This window comes from Cupressus sempervirens, chromosome 3 (genome assembly GCF_028749045.1).
Source record: "Cupressus sempervirens isolate cs-2001-9-10 chromosome 3, ASM2874904v1, whole genome shotgun sequence".
In the NCBI taxonomy this organism is placed as follows: Eukaryota; Viridiplantae; Streptophyta; class Pinopsida; order Cupressales; family Cupressaceae; genus Cupressus; species Cupressus sempervirens.
In genome coordinates this window covers 405,511,912-405,525,669 of record NC_143120.1, presented here as the reverse complement: position 1 = coordinate 405,525,669, position 13,758 = coordinate 405,511,912, and positions in this window count along the sequence as shown.

Here is a 13,758-nt window from a genome sequence, read left to right as displayed (position 1 = left end):
CCCTATCTCTTGTGTAAATCATTAATTTAGTTAGATTAGAAATTTATAATAGTTGCATGTTAGAAATTGCATTCATTAAAAAATAGAAACATAGAAAAATATTAATTTTTCCACAAATATTTTACAAGTTTTGCATGATTACCGTTTTGATCTCACATAGCCAACAAAGGCCCCTCATGAATAAAAATATTTTTCTTCAACCTAGTTATCCAAGAGGTTGAAAAACAACGTCTCAGAACCTTGGAGTTGGTATTCTATCAACTTTTCAAGAGAGATATTTGCAAGAACTTCTTTCATTGTCATCATGCAATAATGTCGTTCAACACCTACTTAGAGCTCCCTCAACCATTATATATACTTTTTCTCTTTGCGCTAATTATTATTTCTCTTTACCCCTATAAACTTAAGTCACATCTCCACTATGAAACATATGCTCAATCATGTGTGCTACATTTACAATGATTACTACCTACATATATAGTTTACCACCAATATTTACACCCTAGCTATATTTGAAACTTATTAATCTCTTGTAAATTCTTCTTACATTTTTTTTAACCCAATGGTATCCTCATCACCCATCCCAATGCCCAATAGTCTGAGGTGAGTTGAGGCAAGACTAATCCCCTTGGTATTCATCCACTTACTTGTAGAACCAATGCATCTTAAGAAGCAGGCCCTCGGATTCAAACCTAAGATCATGGGAAACTACCCACAATTCTTCTTACAATTTTATCACCTCTCTCTTATATATACACTTCTCTCTATCTATCCATCTCTCTCTCTCCCCCCCTTCCTCCCCATTAAAAATCTATAGTGAGCCTACTAATAATGAATGCATCACCAATTCAAAACCTTCCACTTCTCCATGAAATCTTTTTTGCACAAACAATATTATTTACTAAATAAAGAGCCAATTGACCTCATCTATTACATAATCTTATCAAAAAAGGACAAAAATTCTCCTCATTATTATTGTACTTGCCATAAGCAATACTATTGCAATCACTGGTACCAATTAGTGATTTTCATTTTCATGAGTCATATATTACTTATTTCTTTGTTTGAAAAATAATCATAAAATTTATAAAGTTTGAATCTAAATTTGTAAATTTTTCTCAATTAAAAAATTATTTATTTGAAATCTCATTGTTTGAAAATAATTTGTCTTATAAGATCCTTTTTTTTCACAACTTCCTTTATATTCCATTTTTTGGATTTTTTGAGAGTTGTCATATAATTAGAAGATTTTAGAAATTTATTTTCAATTATGAGGACCAAGCATATAATGTGTGTCTATATCTATGTATATATTTTTATAAGTACTTTGATAATTTCAATAGGATTGCTTGTTTAATTTGATATACATGAATTGCATTAGTTCACTAATAATAAATTAAAGTGGGTAAAAAATGTAAGAGTCTTCTATTTTAAATTTGATTTAAACTATACATCTCATAAGAAATACTAGTGTACAATTGACATGTTTCTACATAAAAGAACAATATTTAACTATTGATTTGATTAAAATTAGCTTTGCTCATCTTAAGAACTCAAACCTAATTTGTAGATACTTCAACCTCCAAATTGAATCAAATTATAAATTTAAAACCTAACTTATATCCATATTTATATAATACCTTTAGACTTTTAGATAAAAAGATAACAAAAATAACTATATGAACTTTAAAAAATCTATTTGAAACTAATTACTAACATGAAATGTTCAAAACTATTATAATTTGTATATTTATAAGATTTAATAAAGACAAAATAAAGTTAATTATTTCATATTATTTTTCACAAACACTATCAATAGCTACTAACATAAACATTAATTACAATTTGTATTTAATACTAAATAAACATTAATTACAATTCAAATTTAATACAAAATATATTAAAAATCATTGCAAAAATAAGACCAATATAATAACAAGAGCTCTTTGCGAGCTGGTGTCCCTGCCTTTTGGAATCTTGAAATGTTTGTGTGGATTCAAGATGACATAAAATAACATGAGTTTAGCATAGTTGTTGCAAGCACACAAAGATATCTTTCTTCTTTGCTGCTTTGAAGTGCATTATGCATATAGTTTCCCCTTACTCATCGAGTTCGCAATTTGAAGAACACCATTGAATACCGTATAGTGAAATATTTGTAAGAGGTGTGATGAAGTTGCAAATGTTTAAAACACAACCTCATTATCATGATAGATGTTTTTCATGGATTTAAACAACATTAAAAGTGAAAATATAAGCAAAATATGAAATCCATGAAAGAGTTTAAATAAGTTCAACAATTAAAAAAGATATTATCTAAATTATGAAATTTAATATTAAAAAGAAAGAATGATATATCTAGAATATGTTACAAAACAATGTTTAAGGAAGATAAATTAAATATTAAATTTTATAAATATTTAAACATAAATAAAATTATAATAAAATAGAATGTCAAAAAGTAAATTATAAAAAAGCTATTAAAAGTAAAATACTTTTTTATATTTAAAGTAAAATCAAATTGAAAATGTAAAAAGCAAATTTAATTTTCATTTTGATTTTTTTAATTTTTAATTTTATCTTATAATTCTTTAGAATAACTGAGAGGCGGGGGGGGTGAATCAGTTATTCAAGGTCCAAATGCCATAATAAAACTTTTTCCCTTTTTCTCTACAAATCCTTAATGGTGCATAACTGAACTTATCATGTATGCAATTTAAATATTGAAACAACTAAGAAAAGTAGACATGCATCACATCATAACACTAAGAATTTGATAACCCAGAAACCCTCCAGGAATAAGAAGGTAAAATTGGGGTGGGGATGATACCCACAAAATAACTGTGCAATTGATTTTAACCACTTTTGATGGTCTGCCCTGTGAGAAGCCTGCCCTGTTAAAGGCTACAACACATTGTTAAATGCGACCTTGTTAGAGGATTTCACCAAACTGTTAGGAATGGGCCTGGTTAAAGGACTTCAAAACATTCACTTGGAATGTCACCCTATTAAAGGATTTACAATATGGCTATTAAACCAACCTAAGTCCATAGGATTTATCTTAACTGTTACAATTGCTAGAAAGTAACAACAATGGCTTTGATCTGATACAACTTACAACATAACTTGCAGATTACAGATCACACTTCAGTTCAATCCTTTGCTTGGCTTTTTAATCACTTCAGTTATGTTAGCTTGTCTTCCTCTCAAGCTTTGTTTCCTTGAGTCTTCTTTACTCATCATAACAATGCAATCATATGTGTGGTCATCCAGCAAAACAGAGTATTCTTTGCTCTCTTTCTCCTTAGCACTTTTCTTCAGCAGCTCATGCTTTCATACTTTCTTACTACCACCACACTACTTCTTCGCGACCTTATGACTTCTTAAATAGAAATCTAAAATATCTTTCCCGCTCAATTCTCCCTCTCCAATTTTAGGGTTTCAATGGATTAGGTAGGATACAATGTATCTACCCATATTTCTTCTTCATCTAGAAACCTTGTCTAGCATCCATTTGTATTTGCTAAAAACCTTTTTACATGGTGTTCTGTGCCACCAACTCATCACTCTTATCTTCTATCTGGTTTACAAACTTCTAGGTAACAACCTCGTTGGCTCAGATTTAGCGAATCTTCGATTTCAAAATAATGCAGCAACTCGGCATTATTGGTTTACTAATACTTGGCTTGTTCTTGCTTGGCATCTCTTATGAACTTAGTTAGGCTATCACAAATATCATAGCTAAAACCTTACATCTTTGATATGTTTTAATGTGTCTATTATATGTGTCTTAGAATATGTCAACAATACACTATTTCATCAATGGCTTAGTTGATCCTTGTACTTCATTACAACATCATAACTTCAACCTTTCTCTAGGTACTCTAGTTACATCTTATTGATTGCCACCTCCTTGTCAATCAACCAATTGATAGTATTTGGATCACTAAAACAATTGTCATTCCTACAAGTAGCAAGTTTGACATCAATGACAAAACAATGATCAAAAACATTCTTTGCAAATTCCATCATTCTTATTCAATCATTTCTAACATTTTAAGGGGTAAACGCTTTGACCTGGAGCTATGAACCAGTGAGGCCACAAACGGGGGACCTCATCCCAATGAGATTTGAACCTTGATGGCAAGGATAACAACACAACAACGTAACCATCACAACATGCCACTATTGGCAATTTTCATTTTGATTATGACATCTACTAATAAAATGATAAAATTTTATCAATCAAAACAAGAGAAAAAATAACTAAATGCCCTTCCACAAAATCTTATTGCTCATTCTCATAAGATTCCAATTCCTCTCTTGCATTATTTCTCACATCTAGTGCTCATCATAAATTAGCCAACAAGCAATGAGAATGATGTCAAATTAGCCAACAAGTAACAAGAATAATGTCAGATTAGCCAACAAGCAATGAGAATGATGTCAAATTAGCCAACAAGCAATGAGAATAATGTCAAATTAAAAATACGAGGTGATGAAATCTACATTTTTATTAGTCCACATTGTCAAATTAAAAATACGAGGTGATGAAATCTACATTTTTATTAGTCCACATTGTAATTATTCCTTGCATTATTTATCTAATTGAAAGGAAATACAATATCTCAAATTTATATTAACAAAGGCAACAATAGAATGGAGTTAAATTCATTTGTATTAATGATGAACAGACACCCTTTCTTAATGTCCAAAGGGAGGATGCATTTATTTATATTTTAATTATTTGATAACTAACCTTTCTTTACTCCAGTGTGAGTTGCCCCATCATGCATTTATTTATATAATTAATTTGATGTTATCCACATCTTTTTCTTTCTTTTTCTAATTTGAAAAATAGAATTTAAACCAAAGAAATTAGTTAGCCACCAATGAGAAAATGGGAAATTCTTTGCTCTAATTGTCTAAAAACATATTTGCTACTAAACTTTAGCTTCAACTTTAGCTTTTGAAAATTAGATGTCCTTGCAAATTAATAGGGGGCCAAATGAAAACATTATTTCTCTGCCTTACATAAGGCAGGAAATAATAATAACAAGAGACACATTGTGTCAAAGTTCCTACCAATAGTTAGGAGAGAAGGAAATTAGAGAGTAAAATATATGAAGAGAGAGTTTTTTTTTAATTGGTAAACGGCCAAGGCCATGATGATATATTATTAATAATAAAATAATTACAATAATGTTCCACCATTCAAACGGGCACTGGTAGGAAAGAACAGGGAAAGAAAACCTCCGGTCTAGCCCAGGAACTCAGTCCTATATTATTACAACATAAAAGGGGCGTACCCCAGTCAGAAAATCCTAATTATGCATTACATTGTAATTATTTGTTTACAATGAAAATAAAGTACATAGTTCTTTGAAGCCACCAATGCCTCTTGGTAAGGATTCCAATACTTTCTTTTTATTTATGCATAGAGACCAAATGCGATCATCCCTGTCTAACTATCTTGCAATCAAACTGGTTAATAATAAATATTATAGAATCTACGATAAAATTATATCTAATACCGAATCAATATTGATAAAATCCTAATTAAATAACAAAGATATGACATCAATAGATGCAATTATTATCTCCTATATATATCAAGAAAATAAAACTAATTAAGCCTACCCAAAATAGGACAATAAAGGAGGATATTAAGTTAATTAAAATGCTTAAAGTAGAGATCATAACAACTACAAAAACAAGATATAGATTTAAGATTCAACTGCTAAATTCTAGCAAGCAAGACTGAAAATATCCATCAACCAATTCCTTCTTTCCATACTCAAACCAACACCACAAAACTACATGCCAAACATTTAAGATACAAACACAGAGAGATGCCTTACTAAATATAATAAAAGCTTCATAATAAGTGTAGAAAATAGCCGGATTGGAAACAAAGAAATAGAAACATAAATTGAAGACCAAATAAGGATAGAGACAGACAATAGAGTGCCATCAAATTAAGAGCAATACACTACAAATTCTACAAATTAAAATCATCTACCATGTGAGGTAAATGGTGAAAAAATTGATAAGGAGAGATATGAGACAACCATCGTTGTTTATCATCCAGAACTCATATCAACTAAAGATAAAATAGAGTGCCTTCCTTTAACCAAAATCACAAGAACAACCTCCATATTTCCCAAGAAATTCTGATAAAGAATTATTAAATCTAAGTCGACAAAATGGATAGATTCTAATGCAAGAAGCTAATTACCTATTGTAAAATAGACAACCATTAGAGTAAATCAAATAGCTATAAATAAATCAGAACTAACGTACATTGTCTAAGTGAAGATTTCATGAATAATCCATCAAACAGACTACCATACTTCCATCCATACTCACACTATCTCAACTACATTAAAATGAACCTTTCAAAACTGATTAACAAGACAATAAAACACATATCATGAATATTGTAGAACCAGAGCCACCCAACGGAAATTAATATTAGATATTATTGATATCATATTAAAACTATTTACATATCCATAATAAAAGATTTTTTAGAATCTTCATACATCTGTGACCTAGAATAACATACAAAACCAAAATGCTTAACTTCAGCTAAAAATGATGAAACCATGTCAATAGAGTCCATTACAAAAAACCTTTAACAATGATACATGGATATCAATCGGACTTACAAAAACTTAGCAACATACCAACATCCAAGAAAACCTTACTTTGGGAATACCATAATCACTTCAGAGATGTCATTAGGGTTTTCCACATGAAAGTTGGGAGGGAACTCAAAACTAGATTTAACCCTACTAGTCTTCTCTGAATTTGGGATACAAAAACTTAGGGCATCTAGATTATCAAATACTACCCCAAGATGAATATATGCATTAAAAACACTAAGGTAATTGGTAAGCCAAACCCTATTCTCTTCCTCCACAATGCCCCTCCAATGCAGAAGAAAATGGATACTTGTCTCCATCTTGGGCCATTTCTTGTAAAAGACTAGGTTCTCATGAATGATTAGTGATGGACGATGATAGGCAACCTCCAGATCTGGAGACCCCGGTGGAAGATCCATGTATTTCTCTAGGAGAGGAATTTGCAGCTTATCATCAATGCTCCTAACCGCTTGCTCAAGACCCTTTCTCCAGGTTGGATAAAAAATATTACAACAAATTTGGATTATGGCTCCATGCTCTACCCTCGCTCTTGCCATGCATCTAATGAAGGAACCAATTATATCACTGTTTGTCCTCCATGTGAGTTTATAGTCAAGGATGCCAATAGTGGCATGTTGTGATGGTTAAGTTGTTGAGTTCTTATCCTTGCCATCAATGTTCAAATCTAATGGGGATGAGGTCCCCCGTTTGTGGCCTCACTGGTTCATAGCTCCAGGTCAAAGCGTTTACCCCTCTTTTTTTAAAAAAGAGAGTTTATAGTCAAGGACTCCTTCCCCAATAGCCCTACTCACAGCAATCCTTGTCATGTCATCCATCGGTTGTAGTATTCTATTCCATTGCTCTGGTTTAACATTGTCGTGGAAGGCCATGGTGTGGGTTTCCTTAGAATGGAAAACATAGATGTTGGACTCCATTTGCAAATAGGAGCAAACCATACAATACATGAGGAAAATGATAGCAGCAAATAAAAGAAATATAAATGAAGGGTTTGGAATGCCAATCTGGCATGACCTCATGAAATAATGACATCATCAAATTGAAACACTAGGGAAAAAAAAAATAATAATAATGAAGAAGCCAAAGAGACAAAAAATCATAATAACAATGCTAACTTTAGATAAAATTAACAAAGGACACCACCTATCGCTATGATAAGCGAAAAAGGGAGACAATCATTAGCACCAAAGCAAGGATCAATCATAGGAATCTACGCAGTTGGCAACCAAAATCTATATGAAGTTATAAATAATAAACAACAAGGAAATAAGTGATCCTAAAATCAAAAAACTAAATAAAATTGAAAGGGGGAAAATTTATGCTGATAACTTAGGAGATATAGCTAAGACCGGTGATACTTCATTAATGACCTGGAAATTAACACCATCGGCTCCTTTATTTGCTAGATTATCGACCTTCTAGATACCTTTACAAAAAATGTGACATATCCTACTCTTAACGAACCGGTCTAGAAGATCAAGCACTTCACCTAACTTAGAGTTGAGGACCCAATTAGGGGTAGTACATTTCCTGACCATGTTTAAGATGATCTGAGAGTCACCTTCTATGATAACTTTTGTCACCCCTAACTCATGACATAGATGTAGTCCTTTTTCTAAAGCTTCTAATTTAGCTAGATTGTTGGAGGTGGGCTGAATAGACATGGCTTTTTTAGCTATCCATTTGCCTGTATCATTGTAAATGATACAACCAATCCCTGTCGTACTTGGATTGCCTCTAGTTTCCCCATCAAAATTGAGTTTATACCTTCCCTTCAAAGGGGGAGACCATTTACAACTTTCCCTGGCTTCTTTACTTTTCTTGGAGTATACTAGAGGTGGGTTAATCAAGTTGACCCAATTCTTCTTCATAAGACCATCCCAAGTAGAGAAAGATCTTTCCTCTTTCCTAGAATTTCTTAGATGGGAGTTAGTAACTTCCACTATGCTAGCCTCAATTTTTAAAATTAACTCCTCAAGATTTAATTCGAAGTCTCAAAAAATGTGTCTATTCCTCTCCTTCTAGATTTCCCATGAAATGATTGAAGGGCATATGTTCCAGAGTTTACTATAAATACCTTTAACCAAATTTGTGGGCCAATCTTTGAGGACATCAAGGAAAGATTTTAGCAAAGGCATAGACCACCCCAACCTGGGTCTAAGCCATTCCCAACATGCTTGAGAAAAAGAACAACTATATAATAGGTGGTCCGTGTAGACACCTAAATTTGATTACACTGCTTTGGTAATCTAATTTAGCCATCTCTAAAGGCATCATTAATTAAATTCTTATTTAATTAATCCTTTGCCATCCCTAGTTGATTAATTTAATTAATCATCTATAGTCCTAATTGATAAATCAAATAATCTATTATTTATCAATTAAATCCTTTTTTCCTATCTAATTCCAAAAATCCCCATTTATTAAATAAATCTATTTGATAAATGAAATCCTCAAATTCAAAAACCCCTAACCTATCTCTAATCCTCCATTTAGCCTAATCCACCCCATCCACCCATACTAACCAAGCTTAGCCACTAACTCACCCACCCTCATTAATGCCATCCACTTGCACATCTCTAACATCCCTAAGCTAATCCTAAACCCAAGCCTAATCCACCCCCTAATGTTGTCACATTCCTTAAACAAGTTTAAGACTTTCCTAATCCAAACCAAAGTCTCCCCTCAAAAAAACCCAACCACTAAGTCATGAGTGCTCTTACAAAACATAAAAGACTCTTACAAGCCCACTCATGACTCTTACATCCCTCTTACATACTCAACCCCACTCATCATGCCTTTAACCAACCCTTTACCCTACCCTCTCACACTCATCCTCCTTGTGACAAGTGTCACCTTCCCATTGGTGCTAAACAAGCACAATCCATGTGCTCTCCTTTGAGTGCATCCTAGCCCTCCTTAAGCCTTCATCCATCCTTGCATCTAAGCCCTCCATCCCTCTACCCCTTAGCCTATAAATTGAATCCCATCCCAAGCCATTTCATCAACAATCTTTGAGCTAAAGTTACCATGCCCTTTTGAGAGCCAAAAGACATACCCATACCCTTATAATGCCAAATTGAGAGCTCAAAAAGCTACCAATTTGCCATTACCCATCTCCATTGAAGCAGCTTTTGAGCATCTTCAGCATACATCCACAGCAAAAGGACACATCTACAGAATCAAGAAAGCATGGAGCGTTTTCTCTTGTGAGGTTTGCACTTCTTGTTTGCTTTCTTTGTCTAAGCATATATGTGAATTTAGTTTTTGGTTTGTGAATGTTTACTTTATTTGTAAATGTTCTTTGCATACTAATTCTTGTTCTACAGTCCGTATCTTCACTATTATGTTTACATAACATGCATCTAGATGGACCTTGAAAGTCAAATTTGCATAACCTATCCACCATCAAAATTTTGTTTTGGAGAGCAACACATAAGAAGAATCCTACCTTGGGGAGACAAGTAGCATCCCAACAAAGCTTGAGAGGAATATCTACTTTATTCCATCTTTGTGAATGTAACAAAGCTTTGTAACCATTTCTCACGCTATATTTTTTGTCATTTGCTACTGCTCAAATAATTTCATCTTTCCTCTCAGATTGCTTAATTTCCTTATCTAAAAAAATCTTTTCAAAGGCCTCTATAACCATAGAATCTGCTTCCACCCCTTCCAAAGATTTCTGGACCAATCTGTCAGTTCCTTCCAAAGTGATTTTTGTCTTATAGTTACTAACTTTAGCACCCTAAAGAGAGACTAATTTATCCTCGAAATCCTTAGGGAAGGGTCTAGAAACTATAGGAGGGTTTCCATCTAGGAGTCCTCCCAAAATAAGGCCTCATCACCCAAACCAACATCCTAGGTAAGAAACTTGCAAATTAAATCATGACACTTCAGCATAAAATTCCAGCTTTCCGACCGTTTGGGGGGATTCTTCATTCTAAAAATTGATAGAGGAACATCTGCATTGAGATATTTATTGTATAAAATCTTCGCCCATTTGTGATCTCTTTCTTTAAAAAGATGCCAAATTAATTTTTCTCCTAAGGCTTCATTTTGCCATTCCAAATTCTTGATCCCAAGACCACCCATGTTGTTAGGCTTACAAATATTTTCTCATTTAATAAGCACCAATTTTTTGTCTTCTTCACAATCTCAAAGAAAATTCCTAATCTTGGCTTCAAATTTTAGGTGATAATTTTTAGAAATAGGGAGTTAGGAAAGAAGATAAATAGGAATGATTGATAAAATAGAACTAATTTTAGTAGTCTTTCCTGCTTTTCAGAGCCATTTATCTTTCCAGCTACCAATCCTAGTGTCCATTTTTCAAAAGTGTTATGCCAAACCTTACTGGATTTCACACCCTTCTTTAGAGAAATGCCCAAATATTTACAAGGAAAATGACCTTTTTATAATCCATTAACTTACATATATAATCTTATATTTCTTTTTTAGTATTTAAAAAATAGATTTCAGATTTGACCTCATTTACTTTTTGACCGGACGCCACCATATAAGATTTTATGATGGCTTTAAGTCTCGATGCCTCTGTAACTATACTTTTTGTAGGCAGTATAGTATCATCTGTATATTTTTGATGTGTGATATTGGGCATGTTTCTCGCAACATTAATACCAAAAAATTTCTAATTATAGTAGGCATCAGACACAGCTCTCTTGAAGGCTTCCACCATAATGATGAAGAGGGAGGGAGATAACGGGTCTCCTTGTCTAATACCCCTTGAAATTTCAAAGAAATCTTTAGGCATCCCATTAATGAGTACTAAAATTTTAGGATTAGAAATGCATTTCAAAATGAGATTAATCCATTGATGGGAGAATCCAAAAGCTTCAAGAACCTTACACAGGAATTGCCAATCAACCATATCATAAGCTTTTTGAATATCTAGTTTCATGAACATGCATGGCTCTTTGCTCTTACAAGCAAAATGAATAGTTTCTTGGATTGTAAGAATGTCATCAATAATGGATCTACCAGGAACAAAACTCGTTTATTGCTCAGAAATTAACTTCGAGAGGAAACCCTTAAGCCTATTTGTTAGTATCTTGGAGAAAATCTTATAGACCGTGTTACACAAAGCAATAGGCCTGAAATCCCTTGCAGTCTCGGGCTCATTCTTTTGGGGAATCAGCGTAAGAAAGGAATGATTGATTTTTGATAACAGAACTCCGCCATTCCTCGATGCCTCAATGGCTTTCCAAAGATTTTCCCCAATAATATCCCAACATTTCTGGAAGAAGAAGGCCTAAAAACTATCAGGACCTAGAGATTTATCTAGATTCATATTAAAAACTACCAATCTCACCTCTTCCAAAGTTATAGGTTTATTTAAAACCTTATTATCTCGGGTGAGATTAGTTTGGGGATAAATTTAAGCATTTTATCTTGTGCCTCTCTATTTGAACCTTCATAATTATTTAATATTTCCTAAAAGTGTGTCATGATGGTGTCCACAATTTCACTTGGTTTCTTAGTTCATGTACCCAAGTGGTTTTTAATACAGGTTATTTTACTCTTTGATCTATTATATAAGGTGGAGTTATGAAAAAAATTGTATTCTGGTCCCCTTCATCTAGCCACTTTTCTCTTGATTTCTGTCTCCAAAAAAATTCTTCTTTGGATAATATATCCTCCTATTTAGCGAGTAATTCTTTTTCTAACAGAAAACTTTCATTGTTCATGCCTTTCTTAATTATTTCTAAATTTAAGTTTCTTAGTCTATTTTCTATGTCTATTTTTTCTTTAAAAATATTGTTGAAATGTTCTTTGTTCCATCTTAGAATCCGTTCTTTGAGCATCTTCATTTTAGAGATGAAAATAAACACCTTAGAACCTTCAAAATTATCTTGTGCCCACCATCCTTTGATATTCTTGATGAAATTAGGATCTAGGAAACACATTTTTTCACATTTAAATGGGTTCCTATTGGGTTTTATTGGCTTTATAAAGTCTAACCAAATTGGGTAGTGATCAGACCCAGCAATTGGCAAAATGGAAGATTAAAAATTAAAATTATTAGCATCTAGATCACCTATAATAAAAAACCCATCCAATTTTTCAGCAATGTATGTGAAATCTTTCCTCCTATTATTCCATGTAAAATTCTTATTATTAATTGGAATGCCAATCATGCTATGCTTATCATACCATATTTTAAAATCTAAAGACGTTTGCGAGAGATGTTGAATACCACCTACTTTTTCTGATAGATCTAAAATAGTATAAAATCTCCTCCTACCAAGAAAGATCTATCCTTGTAGTTATTTATGAAAGTATTAATTTCTTCCCAAATAAATTTTTACCCCATATAACTAATCGAACCATAAACATTAATTAAAATGAACTGCAGATTTGATTTAAGACTCTGGACATTAACACTGATCCAATTGTTACTACACTTTAGACAAACTATGGATACCATCCTAGGGTTCCAAAAAATTCCTAGACCTCCAGACGCACCTACTGATTCTTGAAAGATGGAGCCCCATAGACCTAGCATCTTATCTAACTTCATTCCTTCTAACTTATTTAACTTTGTTTCCTATACTAACATGATCTCCGATTCAAATGATTTAAGGTTTAGTTTTAATAACCTTTTCTTGCTAGGGGCATTTAAGCCCATAGCATTCCATGTTGTAATCTTCATGACTCCTTGGGAAGGCACTTCCCCTTCCCGTTATTAAGTAACTGATCAATCTTTTTCTATTCTCTACTAAGTCCATCAGCTTCCCTGAGTTCCTTCAGTGATCTTCTACCTCGTTTACATTTCACTTTGCCATATTTGGGTGAGCTCAGACCTTCCTAATTCATCTAGATCCCAAGGTTCTCTAAAAAAAAAATTGGATTCTAAGTAATAGAAATCTCGTTGCCAACATTTCCTTCCATATCTTCAGTTTCAAGTTCTTTGATGATCTGATTTATTATGCTAGGTTGATATTTAGCTTCAGAGTCTAAACCTTTCATATTGTCTATACTAGCCCCTTTATCTTTTAGCTCTGTAACCATTACATTTCCACTGATCTGAATCTGCCCCTTGATGTTATCCTCAGCCTCTATATTCAAAAGATCTCAT